At 37.5% G+C, this 16,082-nt stretch overlaps 1 protein-coding gene and 1 non-coding gene across 4 annotated transcripts in view; both read right to left on the reverse strand.

Moving 5' to 3' along the window:
* ERBB4 (erb-b2 receptor tyrosine kinase 4) overlaps positions 1-16,082 on the reverse strand; it is a 1,296,210-nt gene that overhangs the window by 496,036 nt on the left and 784,092 nt on the right. The window lies entirely within an intron of this gene.
* Positions 14,625-14,696, reverse strand: TRNAC-ACA (transfer RNA cysteine (anticodon ACA)). Its single transcript has one exon. It is a non-coding gene; the product is annotated as a tRNA-Cys (tRNA).

Genomic DNA, 16,082 nt, shown 5'->3' on the forward strand with positions numbered 1-16,082 from the left:
TGAGGCTGATCATGGGCAGAGGGTTACACTGGATCAGCTCCCATAGAGCCAACAGGGGAGAGAGTCCCCACTGGGCCCTGCCCGCTTCATCCCAGCTGCCTATGTCTCCACAGACACTTAAAGCTGAACTGCAACAGGGGTACAAGGACTCCCGGAAAGTGGCCTTCCTCCCTTGGCCAAGCTTTGCTCCTGTGGCCCATGGCAGAGGTCCTCGGTTGCCACTTGATCTTTTAAATTCAACAATTTCAATAATTTAAGTCAGTAAGTATGGTTCAGGTCAGTCAATCAGTCGTGTCTGACTCTTTGCGACCCCATGAACCACAGCACGCCAGGCCTCCCTGTCCATCAGCAACTCCCAGAGTTTATTCAAACTCATGTCCATTGATTTGGTGATGCCATCCAACCATCTCATCCTCCATCATCCCCTTCTTCTCCTGCCCTCAATCATTCCCAGCATCAGGATCTTTTCAAATGAGTCAGTTCTTCACATCAGGTGGCCAAAGTATTGGAGTTTCAGCTTTAACATCAGTCCTTCCAATGAACACCCAGGGCTAATCTCCTTTAGGATGGACTGGATGGATCTCTTTGCAGTCCAAGGGACTCTCAAGAGTCTTCTCCAACACTACAGTTCAAAAACATCAATTCTTCTGCACTCAGCTTTCTTTATAGTCCAACTCACATCCACATGTGACCACTGGAAAAACCATAGCCTTGACTAGATGGACCTTTGTTGACAAAGTAATGTCTCTGCTTTTCAATATGCTGTCCAGGTTGGTCATAACTTTCTTTCCAAGGAGTAAGCATCTTTTAATTTCATGGCAGCAATCACCATCTGCAGTGATCTTGGGGCCACTGGTCTCCCATCTATTTGCCATGAAGTGATGGGACCAGATGCCATGATCTTCGTTTTCTGAATGTTGAGCTTTAAGCCAGCTTTTTCACTCTCCTCTTTCACTTTCATCAAGAGGCTCTTTAGTTCTTCTTCACTTTCTGCCATAAGGTGGTGTCATCTGCATATCTGAGGTTATTGATATTTCTCCCGGCAATCTTGATTCAAGCTTGTGTTTCATCCAGCCCAGTGTTTCTCATGATGTTCTCTGCTTATAAGTTAAATAAGCAGGGTGACAGTATACAGCCTTGATGTACTCCTTTTCCTATTTGGAACCAGTCTGTTGTTCCATGTCCAGTTCTAACTGTTGCTTCCTGACCTGCATACCGGTTTCTCAAGAGGCAGGTCAGGTGGTCTGTATTCCCATCTCTTTCAGAGTTTTCCAGTTTATTGTGATCCACACAGTCAAAGACTTTGGCATAGTCAATAAAGCAGACATAGATGTTTTTCTGGAACTCTCTTGCTTTTTTGATGATCCAGTGAATGTTGGCAATTTGATCTCTGGTTCCTCTGCCTTCGTAAAACCAGCTTGAACGTCTGGAAGTTCACAGTTCACATATTCCTGAAGTCTGGCTTGGAGAATTTTGAGCATTACTTTACGAGCGTGTGAGATGAGTGCAATTGTGTGGTAGTTTGAGCATTCTTTGGCATTGCCTTTCTTTGGGATTGGAATGAAAACTGACCTTTTTCAGTCCTGTGGCCACTGCTGAGTTTTCCAAATTTGCTGGCATATTGAGTGCAGCAGTTTCACAGCATCATCTTTTAGGATTTGAAATAGCTCACCTGGAATTCTATCCCCTCCACTAGGTTTGTTTGTAGTGATACTTCCTAAGGCCCACTTGACATCATATTCCAGGATGTCTGGCTCTAGGTGAGTGATCACACCATTGTGAATATCTGGGTCGTGAAGATCTTTTTTGTACAGTAGTCTTTTGATTATCTCCAAACGATGCTGAATGCTACACATGTGTAAATCACTAAATAATAGTTAGATATGTTGATTTAATCAAAATTATTTTTCATGCAACCTCCCAGCCCCTCAGTACCAGACACACACACATTTAGCATGTCTTTCCTTAGAATTTTATGGGCGATAACATAAATGGGAACTCTAAAAATATTTTCTATGTTACATTTATACTTCTAATGCAATTTATTTTGTTATGAAAAGTTTCAGTTTGAAGGAATTGTAATTTCAGATTTTGGGGCAACAGCTAATGAAAGATCCACAATTAAAATATTTAAACTGAAGTGTTTAAACATTATTACATCAAACTAGAACATTAAGATAAGTATCACAAAGCAAAACCTTAATATCAGTGTCACAGAGAATCCATCCTGGACTGGATAATTAATTTTTTCTCCCTTCACTATTAGATAATACCATTTATCTAACAAATTCATTTTAAACACACTGACGATATTTTAAATCTCTCTCTACCCTATAATTTTCTTTCCCATACTTTGTCTTATACTTTCAATGTTTCTTCTTTACTCTTAACACTACATCATAGTGTTAAGCCATAATTGACTAAATACCTAAACTAGAAAACTTTAAAATATCCAATTTATAGATTGGAAGAGGGAGAAGTTAAAAGACAAAGAGAAGAGAGAGAGAAGAGAGGAGGAAGAGAGGTAAAGAGATAGAGAAGGAGGTGCTAAGAAACAGATACAGTGAAGTTGGGGAATTTGTGAAAGGTTCCTTTTAAATTAAAGAGGAGCAATACTAGAATCAAAGTAAACAATTAGAAAAAAAAAGCAGTACTCCTGTATTTATATTATACTTCAATGACTTAATCTATAATAAATACAACAGACAGAAAAGGATAAATGTGAAAAGTTACCAAATATGACAGATAAGAAAATTGAAAGGACACTACTTTTACTCATAATTTGATTCTGAGCAGAAAATGTGGTAACATTAAGAGAAAGTGCAAGACAGAAAAATAATCTTATTTCTGATTTTAAAAACCTGATATTTGTTTGGGTTATTCTATTGGGGGTGATGATTGTGCACCTAAATACTAACTTCGAGCACATGTTGTATTTAGTTGGATTAGCTTCTCATAAGCAGTCAGTGGGAAGTTCTATTTTGAATACAGAACAGCCATTCTAAATGTTGCATCAATACATTTATAGAGTCATAGAAGGGAAAAATGCACATTTGGCAAATCCTTTTGTATCTCTGCTTTGATATAAAGTGATAAAAAATGTATCGGAATTATACTAGTGACAATCCATTGTAGAAGGCATTTGAAAGCTCTATTATGGGCGCACCATTTTACTTCCTTCTATGGTGCCTACCAGAGAATGTCTTAGCAATGTCTTACCACCACTTCTTTAAAGTCACTTCTTTGTGATACTATGGACTGTAGCCTGCCAGGCTCCTTTGTCCATGGATTTCTCCAAGCAAGAATACTGGAGTGGGTTTCCATTCCCTTCTCCAGGGGATCTTCCTACCCAGGGATCAAACCCAAGACTCCTCCATTGCAGGCCTATTCTTCACCATCTGAACCGCCAGGGAAATCCATTTCTTGGTGTCTACTAAAATGTCTTAAGACTTTTCAATATTTTTGCAAATAAACCTAAGAAAAATATAAACATCAAAAATATTTCTCTATTATTGCTCAGGATTGATCATAAGATTGAATAACTATAAAGAAGGTATATTTTGGGGGGTTTAACTAATTTGTCTTGGATTGGCTTCTCCTTACTTGTTGCTCAACATATTTTATGAAGTACCTTGACAAGAAAGGATGTATTCTATTTAAAATACTCATACGATGATCCTTTGCAAAGGTAAAATAGGTTGGTAATAATTTTTTCTACTTTATAAGCAAACATAAATTTTTTTGATAAGTCATAACTGAAGTGCAATATTGGAACCAGAAAGCATTATGCTAGACCAACCACAAAATTAGATTTTGTGATTGAGTTTAAAGGGTATCTCAGAGAACAAAGACCACTCTATTTCTTGACTATTTGGATGTCTATTAGGCACAACTAACTACCATTTATTCCCAGTATACCTTTCGATCTGTCTTTCCCATGTCAGTTAATATTTTATGAGTTTATGGCACTATCATGCACCCATGTATGCAGACCAAAGAACAAAAAGTCATTTCTATTTATAACCCAATCCAACTACAAGTTTGTACCAATTCTATCTCCAAAATAGATTATGAAATGGCTGTGTTATTTCCCATCTCCATTATGTTCTCTTGAAATAAAGTAAAAGACTCCTAAGTCTTGAAAATGTGCAGTAATGGTATGATCACTTAAAACCCTGCTATTGATTCCACTTGTAATTAGAATTGAATGCAAACTTTTACTGTGATGCATGAAAGGCACTTATGATGTCTCCCTGGACTCCTCTCTGACCTGTCTCCTAACATTCCTATTGTTTACTATTCTCCATTAGACTTCTTTCTGTTTCATGAACATAATTAACTTAATCCCAGTCTATTGACACATAGATAATGCCTGCTTCAACAACATCTTTGAATATGGTATCAGAAAGCCAAGAAATCATGTGTGAAGATTCCTAAATTATTTGGTTAGAGCTGTACAATATTATATTACTGTCAAAGTATAAGCGCAAGCTTTCCGAGAGATTGTTAGAGTAGGATGATCATGGTAAAATTCCTTGATAATGTGGAGTTTACTCTGATCAGGGGCTTCCCAGGGGACACTAAGGAGAAAGGGTGGCAGAGGATGAGATGATTAGACAACATCACTGACTCCATGGACATGAGTTTGAGCAAACTCTGGGAGATAGTGAAGGACAGGGAAGCCTGGCATCCTGCAGTCCATGAAGTTGCAAAGAGTCAGACATGATTTAGTGACTGAACAACAACAACATTATCTATGGTTTTTATTTTTTGCTCAAATGTTCGGAAACTCCAAAGTGATTTGAATAATATAAGTATTCTGAACTGCCACAGAATATACATTGCTTAAAATGGCCACATGTTTATACATACATTTCTTTAGACACTTGTTAATTTTGTCTGATATGGAAAAAGAATAATACAGTGTAGGCAATGTGAAAAGAAGAGAAGTGAAAAGCAAAGGAAAAAAGGGTATATATACCCATTTGAATGCAGATTTCCAAAGAATAACAAGGAGAGATAGAAAAGCCTTCCTCAGTGATCAATGCAAAGAAATAGAGGAAAATAATGGAATAGGAAAGACTAGAGATCTCTTCAAGAAAATTAGAGATATCAAGAAAACATTTCATGCAAAGATGGGCTCAATAAAGGACAGAAATGGTATGGACCTAACAAAAGCAGAAGATATTAAGAAGAGGTGGCAAGAATACACAGGAGAAGTATACAAAAAAGATCTTCACAACCCAGATAATCACAATGGTGTGATCACTCACCTAGAGCCAGACATCCTGGAATATGATGTCAAATGGGCCTTTGGAAGTATCACTACAAACAAAGCTAGTGGAGGGGATAGAATTCCAGTTGAGCTATTTCAAATCCTAAAAAATGATGCCGTGGTGAAAGTGGACACCCTTGTCTTGTTCCTGACTTTAGGGGAAATGCTTTCAATTTTTCACCATTGAGGATAATGTTTGCTGTGGGTTTGTCATATATAGCTTTTATTATGTTGAGGTATGTTCCTTCTATTCCTGCTTTCTGGAGAGTTTTTATCATAAATGGATGTTGAATTTTGTCAAAGGCCTTCTCTGCATCTATTGAGATAATCATATGGTTTTTATTTTTCAATTTGTTAATGTGGTGAATTACATTGATTGATTTGCAGATATTGAAGAATCCTTGCATCCCTGGGATAAAGCCCACTTGGTCATGGTGTATGATCTTTTTAATGTGTTGTTGGATTCTGATTGCTAGAATTTTGTTGAGGATTTTTGCATCTATGTTCATCAGTGATATTGGCCTGTAGTTTTCTTTTTTTGTGACATCTTTGTCAGGTTTTGGTATTAGGGTGATGGTGGCCTCATAGAATGAGTTTGGAAGTTTACCTTCCTCTGGAAGGTAATTTTCTGGAAGAGTTTGAGGAGGATAGGTGTTAGCTCTTCTCGAAATTTTTGGTAGAATTCAGCTGTGAAGCCGTCTGGACCTGGGCTTTTGTTTGCTGGAAGATTTCTGATTACAGTTTCAATTTCCGTGCTTGTGATGGGTCTGTTAAGATTTTCTATTTCTTCCTGGTTCAGTTTTGGAAAATTGTACTTTTCTAAGAATTTGTCCATTTCTTCCACGTTGTCCATTTTATTGGCATACAACTGCTGATAGTAGTCTCTTATGATCCTTTGTATTTCTGTGTTGTCTGTTGTGATCTTCAACATAGTTCTGGAAGTTTTGGCCACAGCAATCAGAGCAGAAAAAGAAATAAAAGGAATCCAAATTGGAAAAGAAGAAGTAAAACTATGACTGTTTGCAGATGACATGCTCCTCTACATGGAAAACCCTAAAGACTCCACCAGAAAATTACTAGAGCTAATCAATGAATATAGTAAAGTTGCAGGATATAAAATCAACACACAGAAATCCCTTGCATTCCTATACACGAATAATGAGAAAGTAGAAAAAGAAATTAAGGAAACAATTCCATTCACCATTGCAACGAAAAGAATAAAATACTTAGGAATATATCTACCTAAAGAAACTAAAGACCTATATATAGAAAACTATAAAACACTGATGAAAGAAATGAAAGAGGACACTAATAGATGGAGAAATATACCATGTTCACGGATCGGAAGAATCAATATAGTGAAAATGAGTATACTACCCAAAGCAATTTACAAATTCAATGCAATCCCTGTCAAGCTACCAGCCACATTTTTCACAGAACTAGAACAAATAATTTCAAGATTTGTATGGAAATACAAAAACCTCGAATAGCCAAAGCAATCTTGAGAAAGAAGAATGGAACGGGAGGAATCAACTTGCCTGACTTCAGGCTCTACTACAAAGCCACAGTCATCAAGACAGTATGGTACTGGCACAAAGACAGACATATAGATCAATGGAACAAAATAGAAAGCCCAGAGATAAATCCACACACATATGGACACCTTATCTTTGACAAAGGAGGCAAGAATATACAATGGAGTAAAAACAATCTCTTTAACAAGTGGTGCTGGGAAAACTGGTCAACCACTTTTAAAAGAATGAAACTAGATCACTTTCTAACACCGTACACAAAAATAAACTCAAAATGGATTAAAGATCTAAATGTAAGATCAGAAACTATAAAACTCCTAGAGGAGAATATAGGCAAAACACTCTCAGACATAAATCACAGCAGGATCCTCTATGATCCACCTCCCAGAATTCTGGAAATAAAAGCAAAAATAAACAAATGGGATCTAATTAAAATTAAAAGCTTCTGCACAACAAAGGAAAATATAAGCAAGGTGAAAAGACAGCCTCCTGAATGGGAGAAAATAATAGCAAATGAAGCAACTGACAAACAACTAATCTCAAAAATATACAAGCAACTTATGCAGCTCAACTCCAGAAAAATAAACGACCCAATCAAAAAATGGGCCAAAGAACTAAATAGACATTTCTCCAAAGCAGACATACAGATGGCTAACAAACACATGAAAAGATGCTCAACATCACTCATTATTAGAGAAATGCAAATCAAAACCACAATGAGGTACCACTTCACACCAGTCAGAATGGCTGCGATCCAAAAATCTGCAAGCAATAAATGATGGAGAGGGTGTGGAGAAAGGGAACCCTCCTACACTGTTGGTGGGAATGCAAACTAGTACAGCCACTATGGAGAACAGTGTGGAGATTCCTTAAAAATTGCAAATAGAACTACCTTATGACCCAGCAATCCCACTGCTGGGCATACACACCGAGGAAACCAGAATTGAAAGAGACACATGTACCCCAATGTTCATCGCAGCACTGTTTATAATAGCCAGGACATGGAAACAACCTAGATGTCCATCAGCAGATGAATGGATAAGAAAGCTGTGGTACATATACACAATGGAGTATTACTCAGCCGTTAAAAAGAATTCATTTGAATCAGTTCTGATGAGATGGATGAAACTGGAGCCAATTATACAGAGTGAAGTAAGCCAGAAAGAAAAACACCAATACAGTATACTAACACATATATATGGAATTTAGGAAGATGGCAATGACGACCCTGTATGCAAGACAGGAAAAAAGACACAGATGTGTATAACGGACTTTTGGACTCAGAGGGAGAGGGAGAGGGTGGGATGATTTGGGAGAATGGGAATTCTAACATGTATACTATCATGTAAGAATTGAATCGCCAGTCTATGTCTGACGTAGGGTGCAGCATGCTTGGGGCTGGTGCATGGGGATGACCCAGAGAGATGTTGTGGGGAGGGAGGTGGGAGGGGGGGTCATGTTTGGGAACGCATGCAAGAATTTAAGATTTTAAAATTAAAAAATAAATAAATTAAACAAACAAACAAAAAATGATGCCGTGAAACTGCTGCACTCAATATGTCAGCAAATTTAGAAAACTCAGCAGTGGCCACAGGACTGGAAAAGGTCAGTTTTCATTCCAATCCCAAAGAAAGGCAATGCCAAAGAATGCTCAAACTACCGTACAATTGTACTCATCTCACACGCTTGTAAAGTAATGCTCAAAATTCTCCAAGCTAGGCTTCAGGAATATGTGAACCGTGAACTTCCAGATGTTCAAGCTGGTTTTACGAAGGCAGAGGAACCAGAGATCAAATTGCCAACATTCACTGGATCATCAAAAAAGCAAGAGAGTTCCAGAAAAACATCTATGTCTCCTTTATTGACTATGCCACAGCCTTTGACTGTGTGGATCACAATAAACTGGAAAACTCTGAAAGAGATGGGAATACAGACCACCTGACCTGCCTCTTGAGAAGCCATTATGCAGGTCAGGAAGCAACAGTTAGAACTGGACATGGAACAACAGACTGGTTCCAAATAGGAAAAGGAATACATCAAGGCTGTATATTGTCACCCTGCTTATTTAACTTATAGGCAGAGAACATCATGAGAAACACTGGGCTGGATGAAGCACAAGCTTGAATCAAGATTGGCGAGAGAAATATCAATAACCTCAGATATGCAGATGACACCACCTTTTGGCAGAAAGTGAAGAAGAACTAAAGAGCCTCTTGATGAAAGTGAAAGAGGAGAGTGAAAAAGTTGGTTTCAAGCTCAACATTCAGAAAATGAAAATCATGGCATCCGGTCCCATCACTTTATGGCAAATAGATGGGAAACAGTGGAAACAGTGGCTAACTTTATTTTGGGGGGCCTCAAGATCACTGCAGATGGTGATTGCTGCCATGAAATTAAAAGACACTTACTCCTTGGAAGGAAAGTTATGACCAACCTAGACAGCATATTGAAAAGCAGAGACATTACTTTGTCAACAAAGGTCCATCTAGTCAAGGCTATGGTTTTTCCAGTGGTCATGTATGGATGTGAGAGTTGGACTATAAAGAAAGCTGAGTGCAGAAGAATTGATGTTTTTGAACTGTAGTGTTGGAGAAGACTCTTGAGAGTCCCTTGGACTGCAAGGAGATCCATCCAGTCCATCCTAAAGGAGATTAGCCCTGGGTGTTCATTGGAAGGACTGATGTTGAAGCTGAAACTCCAATACTTTGGCCACCTGATGTGAAGAACTGACTCATTTGAAAAGATCCTGATGTTGGGAAGGATTGAAGGCAGGAGGAGAAGGGGACAACAGAGGATGAGATGGTTGGATGGCATCACAGACTCAATGGACACAGGTTTGGGTAAACTCTGGGCATTGGTGATGGGTAAGGAGGCCTGGGTGCTGCAGTTAATGGGGTCGCAAAGAGTTGGACATGACTAAGTGACTGAACTGAACTGAACTGATACAATTTTAATAAGATTTCTAAGATTTTAATTAAAATTGTTTTCCATTTGGCATTCCATAGATTAGGGAGTAAAACTCGGTATAGACTGTCTTAATATATTTCATTTTGACTGTCAGTTAACTACATACATATATATATATATTTTTCTTTTTACTTCTCAAGCACTAGTGAGATAAAAATTACAATTTTTCACTAAAGTTACATTAAGTTTTCAAAATGCCTTCAAGTTTTTTTAACATTGTTTTTAATGCTATTTTGGCATTGAAATTCATTGTCCCAACTCTTCACATTCTCCTTAAATGATATTTTACTACTGATATGGCCTATTATATTGCAATTAAGCCCTTTACTGAGATATTTATATTTTGAAAGTAAGATTATATGATTTACTGCTGAATTTAAGGAAATATTTCTAAAGACTTAGAAAATAAATTACTATGAAATTAATAATCTAATGTCAGTAGGGATATTACTAATAGATCAATTCAAAATCACTAGCACTTTTGTAGTGTTATAATAATCACATATATAAAATATTAAACTAGATATGAAGCACAAAAAATAGAATTAAAATATAGAATTCCAAGCCAGAACATACAAGATGCAAAGGGGCACCTTAAAACTTATAGGTAATATTTTATTATAAGTGCTGCTTTACCAAAACAAAATGAAATAAAAATATTTTCAATGCCTACTTCTGTGAATTTCAGAGATATCAATGAGAACCAAGTTGATGACTTGTGAAATAAAGAACACTGGGTTTTGATCAAGAGTGCCTGCTCTAGGTTGATTTCTCAGTGTCTGGGGCCTTTAGAAGATAGTTCAATTATTCGTTCATTCGACAGCAAGCAATCATTAGTTTCTGTCATTTAGAAAACATGGTGCTAGCCCCTGACATAAATTTAAGATGTGAACTATTTTTTAAAGAGTTTACAGCTTTGTGTGGGAACATAATTCTAAATATCACATCATAGTGTGATTAGTGTTATCATCACAGTTGCATATTTAAGAGCATCAGGTAGAAGCAAATAAGTTCTGCTGGAAAAATTATGGAAAGGCAGACTACCAAGGAGCATAAAATTGGGATAGAGAAGAAAAACACAATATAGGAGGTAGAAGGTGTCAGTTCAGAACGTTTTTAAGCTATCAAAAAATATTTCAGTTAACTCCTATTCACTGGGCCCATCATTTCTGGTAGCTAATCAAATAATTTGATCAGTGCCAATGGATTAATCAATTTGACAATGCTCCTTTACCAAGGGCTTTTTCCAAAAGCAATACCTTGATGAAAAGGAAAAACTTCAGCAATAGGTCAATCAGAGTCTACTGTGTGCAATTTTTAGAGCAGAGTGCCATACCTATTCTCAGGTACTAAGTCTGTATCAAATGGCATTTCAAGCTTAAGTATAGGAGAGCACTTTGAATCTCATTTCAAAAATGGATAAAGGAAATATAAATTAAGCAAAAACATTTCTAATGTGTTTTCATTCATAAGCAAAGGTTATACTTTTCTGTTACAGATAACTTTTAAAATTTACCTAAATAAATTATATTACGGTTACTAGAAATTTAAGTAACAGCTATGGCTATTACTTATGCATCTTACAGGCAGCACTAACTTAGTAAACACAGATTCATAAGGCTGTATGTGTTCATTCTAATACAAATATATGGACAGAAAGAAAGAGAGAGAAAGAGAGAAGAAATGTCCAAAGGGTACTAACAAGGTACAAATCAGGTACTAATGAGGGTACTAAGTAAGGAAGGTACTAAAAGATGCAGAGAGTACAAGAAGCAGGCCTGTGAATAAAAATCGCCAGTTGAAATAAGCACGCATTTTAATGTTGTGCTTTGTGAAGTTAGACATACATTTTAATAATTGCTTTTAATGATTATTCACGAATGAATTATTAATTAACTCTCTAGACTAAAAATATCATTCCATGCTTGCTAAATAACATTTCCTCAAATGAAAGAAAAAATTATATATGAAAAGGATAAAACTTCTCTCATCATTAGTGCTTCTGTAAAGTCTTTGTATTTGATCTTGCTACAACTAATGCATGTTTGGTTAGGACACTTCCACATCACAAATTACAGCATTCAAGGTCACAGATGGATATAATGTACACACAGAAAATGAATTATTTTGCAGTGAGACTAATAATAGAATAATATGTGTACCAATGTATGGCTCTGCATAGGTCTATGCAAATATTGTGTTTTTTTGCTGTTGTTGTTGTCTTTTTTTAAAGGGATTTTCTCTTCAATCTTTCTTGGTAACAATAATTGTTCTAAAAATTGGGGTCTGTGTTAAAATACTCTGAGACAGAAGTATAAAAATTCTCAACTGCTAGTAGAAAAAATATATTCTCAAACAAACATAAAAGTTATTTTCCTCAATTCTTAGTGACAAATAAATTCAGATTCATGCTAAGTCATGTATATTAAATAGCACGTCAATATAAAAGGTTAATCCTATATGGTAATTCTGTTGCCCCCCCCCCACAAATTACCCCAAATAAGTTAGAAATAGTTCATTTATTTTCTACAGTTTCCCTATTTCTTAATTCTTAAACAGTATTAAAGGTTACTTTATATTCCCTGTGCTTCACAATACATCCTGAACCTGTCTTACATCCAATAGTTTGTACTCCCACCTTCCTACCTCTATAATGCCACTTTCCCGCCACTAGTAACTCCCAGTTTCTTTTTTGTATCTGTAAGTCTGATTCTTTTCTGTAATATTCACCAGTTTGTTGTATATTTTAGATTTCACATATAAGTGATATCATAGGGTATTTGTCTTTTTCTGACTTATCTAACTTAGCATAATGCCCTCCAAGTCCATCTATGCTGCTGCAAATGGTAAAATTTTGTTCTTTTTCCTGGTTGAATAGTATTACACTGCATATTCATACAATATCTTCTTTATCAAATGTCTTTGCTGGGCATTTAGGTTGCTCCCCTTTCTTGGCAATTGTAAGTAATGCTGCTATGAACATTGGAGTGCATGTATTTTTTTTTTGAGTGAGTGCTTTTGGTTTTTTTCTTTTTATGATATATTCCCTGGAGTGGGATTATGTAATTGCAGGGTCATATGACACTTCTATTTTTAGTTTTTTTTTGAGAAACCTCCATACTGTTTTCCACAGTGACTGTGCTGATTTACATTCTCGCCAACAGTGAATAAGGGTTTTCCTTAAGAACATTGGTTATTAGTGTTCTTTTTCTTAAATTTTGGCTGTGCTAAGTCTTTGTTGAGGCAGGCAGACTTGTCTTGTTGTTGAGCATGGGCTCTAGAGTGTGTGGGTTCAGTAGTTGTCATACACAGACTTAGTTGCTCTGCAGCATGTGAGATCTTAGTTCCCTGACCAGGGAATGAATCACATCCCCTGCACTGGAAGCTGGACTCTTAACCACTGGACCAACAAGGAAGCCCCATTTTTGTGTTCTTTTTGATGGCAGTCATTCTGACAGGTGTGAGATGATATTTCATTGTGGTTTTGATATGCATTTCCTTGATGATTAGTGACATTGAACATCTTTTCATGTGCTTTTTGGCCATCTGCATCTCCTCACTAGTAAAATGTCTATTCGGTTCTGCCCAATTTGAATGCTTATGTAATGGCTTAAAACTATGCCCTCCCTCATAGCTCAGTTGGCAAATAATCTGCCTGCAATGCAGGAGACCCTGGTTTGACTCCTGGGTTAGAAAGATCCACTGGAGAAGGGATAGGCTACCCATTCCAATATTCTTGGGCTTTCCTTATGGCTCAGCTGGTAAAGAATCCACCTGCAATGTGGGAGACCTGGGTTTGATCCCTGAGTTGGGAAGATCCCCTGGAGAAGGGAAAGGCTACCCACTCCAGTACTCTGGCCTGGAGAATTTCATGGACTGTATAGTCCATGGCGTTGCAAAGAGTTGGACATGACCACACTGAAGAATTGATGCTTTTGAACTATGGTGTTGGAGAAGACTCTTGAGAGTCCCTTGGACTGCAAGGAGATCCAACCAGTCCATTCTGAAGGAGATCAGCCCTGGGATTTCTTTGGAAGGAATGATGCTAAAGCTGAAACTCCAGTACTTTGGCCACCTCATGCAAAGAGTTGACTCATTGGAAAAGATTCTGATGCTGGGAGGGATTGGGGGCAGGAGAAGGGGACGACAGAGGATGAGATGGCTGGATGGCATCACTGACTCGATGGACATGAGCCTGAGTGAACTCCGGGAGTTGTTGATGGACAGGGAGGCCTGGCGTGCTGTGACTCATGGGGTCGCAGAGTCGGACACAACTGAGCGACTGAACTGAACTGAAACAAATTTCACTGTGCCCTCAAATAAGTTTTAAATGATTTGGTGAAAGTGATATTTCTTCCCACAAACTAGGTGAAATTTAGCATTTGACTGTATCACCACTCTCAACACATATATCTGTATAATTCCTTCGGAGACCAGTGATCCTTTCCATACTAGAATGATGCATTAGGGTAGGCAGAATTCTTCCCTTTTTATGAGTGAAAATTTGACTCCTTACTGCTCAGTAATTTTATGCCCTACCGTATAGTATCACAGAGAATCATCTTCATAAGGTTAGCCATTCTCCTTCTGTAAGGGAGGTATTTATTTTTCATGTGAAGTCAAAGAAGTTCAGCTGTTTCCTGTCAGAGGATTATGTCACACATTACATTACATGAAAATATAAACAACTCTTTTATTGCAAAAAATTAATTTTAACCCCCAAGTGAAGTTGCTCAGTTGTGTCCAACTCTTTGCGACCCCATGGACTGTGACCTACCATGCTTCTCCGTTCATGGGATTTCCCAGGCAAGATTACTGGAGTGGGTTGCCATTTCCTTCCCCAGAGGATCTTCCTGACCCAGGGATCAAACCCGGGTCTCCTGCATTGTAGGCAGATGCTTTACCATCTGAGCCACCCAGGAAGTCCCTTTTCACCCCCAAACAAGTCAAATTACCAAATGTTATTCTGCACAAAGATTTGCCAAAGATCACATAATATGTACACTATATTTTTAGTGAAATGCCCACTCTTCAAGTTACAGCATACATTATTATGCTTAAAATGCAAATACAAATAAAAAAATAAATAAAATACTTTTAAGGTAAGGAGCATGCAGGTCACGTTTTTTTCCACAGCAGACATATCTGCATTTCTTCAGTTGTTGGTTATTAATATTTCATTAATTTTCAAGCTACCGCAAATCCCCCTTGAGATATCATTAATAAAATACTGTCCATATCAGCAAGATTATAGTCAAAGTAGCCAAATTACAGAACCCATTTAATTACCTAGAAATTTTAAGAGTGCTGAGTATTTGCTTTGATTTAAAGAACTGAACAATCTGATGCTTTGATGATTACAAAGGGTCTTTAGCTTTATCTGTTTTCTTGGTAATTTTAATTATTTCTCATACATTTCCCACTTAGATATTTTCCTTTGTTTGCCCTTTTAGAATGATAATGAGAAATGTTGAGGAAAAACGAATTAGTACTTCAGTTCAGTTCAGTTCAGTCACCCAGTTGTGTCTGACTCTTTGTGACCCCATGAACTGCAGCATTCCAGGCCTCCCTGTCCATCACCAGCTCCCAGAGTTTACTCAAACTCATGTCCATTGAGTCAGTGATTCCATCCAACCATCTCATCCTCTGTCCCCTTTCTCTTCCTGCCTTCAATCTTTCCCAGCATCAGGGTCTTTCCAAATGAGTCAGCTCTTCACATCAGGTGGCCAAAGTATTGGAGTTTCAGCTTCAACATTAGTCCTTCCAATGAATATTCAGCTCTGATTTCCTTTAGGATGGACTGGTTGGATCTTCTTGCAGTCCCAGAGACTCTCAAGAATCTTCTCCAAAACCACAGCTCAAAAGCATCAATTCTTCGATGCTCAGCTTTCTTTATAGTCCAACTCTCACATCCATACATACAAAATCAGTACTTAAGTACGTCTAAAATAAATTTGTTGTTGTTTGGTCGCTAAGTCATGTCTGACTCTTTTCAACCTCATGGAGGCTTCTCTGTTCCTGGGATTCTCCAGGCCAGAATACTGGAGTGGGCTGCTGTTTCTTTCACCAGGGGATCCTCTGGACTCATGGATAAAATCCCCATCTCTTGAGTCTCCTGCATTGCAGGTGGATTCTTTACCACTGAGCCACAAATGGACAAAGACATAAGCACTTTACATTCACAATATCAATCTTTTCTCCTCAGTTTCCTGAACTATATAAGATTTTTGACCAAGGAATATAGTCAACAAATTTGTAGCATTAAATTCTGGCCCAAATACTCAATTTTTCAGACTCCCAAATCTCCT

This window comes from Ovis aries, chromosome 2 (genome assembly GCF_016772045.2).
Source record: "Ovis aries strain OAR_USU_Benz2616 breed Rambouillet chromosome 2, ARS-UI_Ramb_v3.0, whole genome shotgun sequence".
Classification (NCBI taxonomy): Eukaryota; Metazoa; Chordata; class Mammalia; order Artiodactyla; family Bovidae; genus Ovis; species Ovis aries.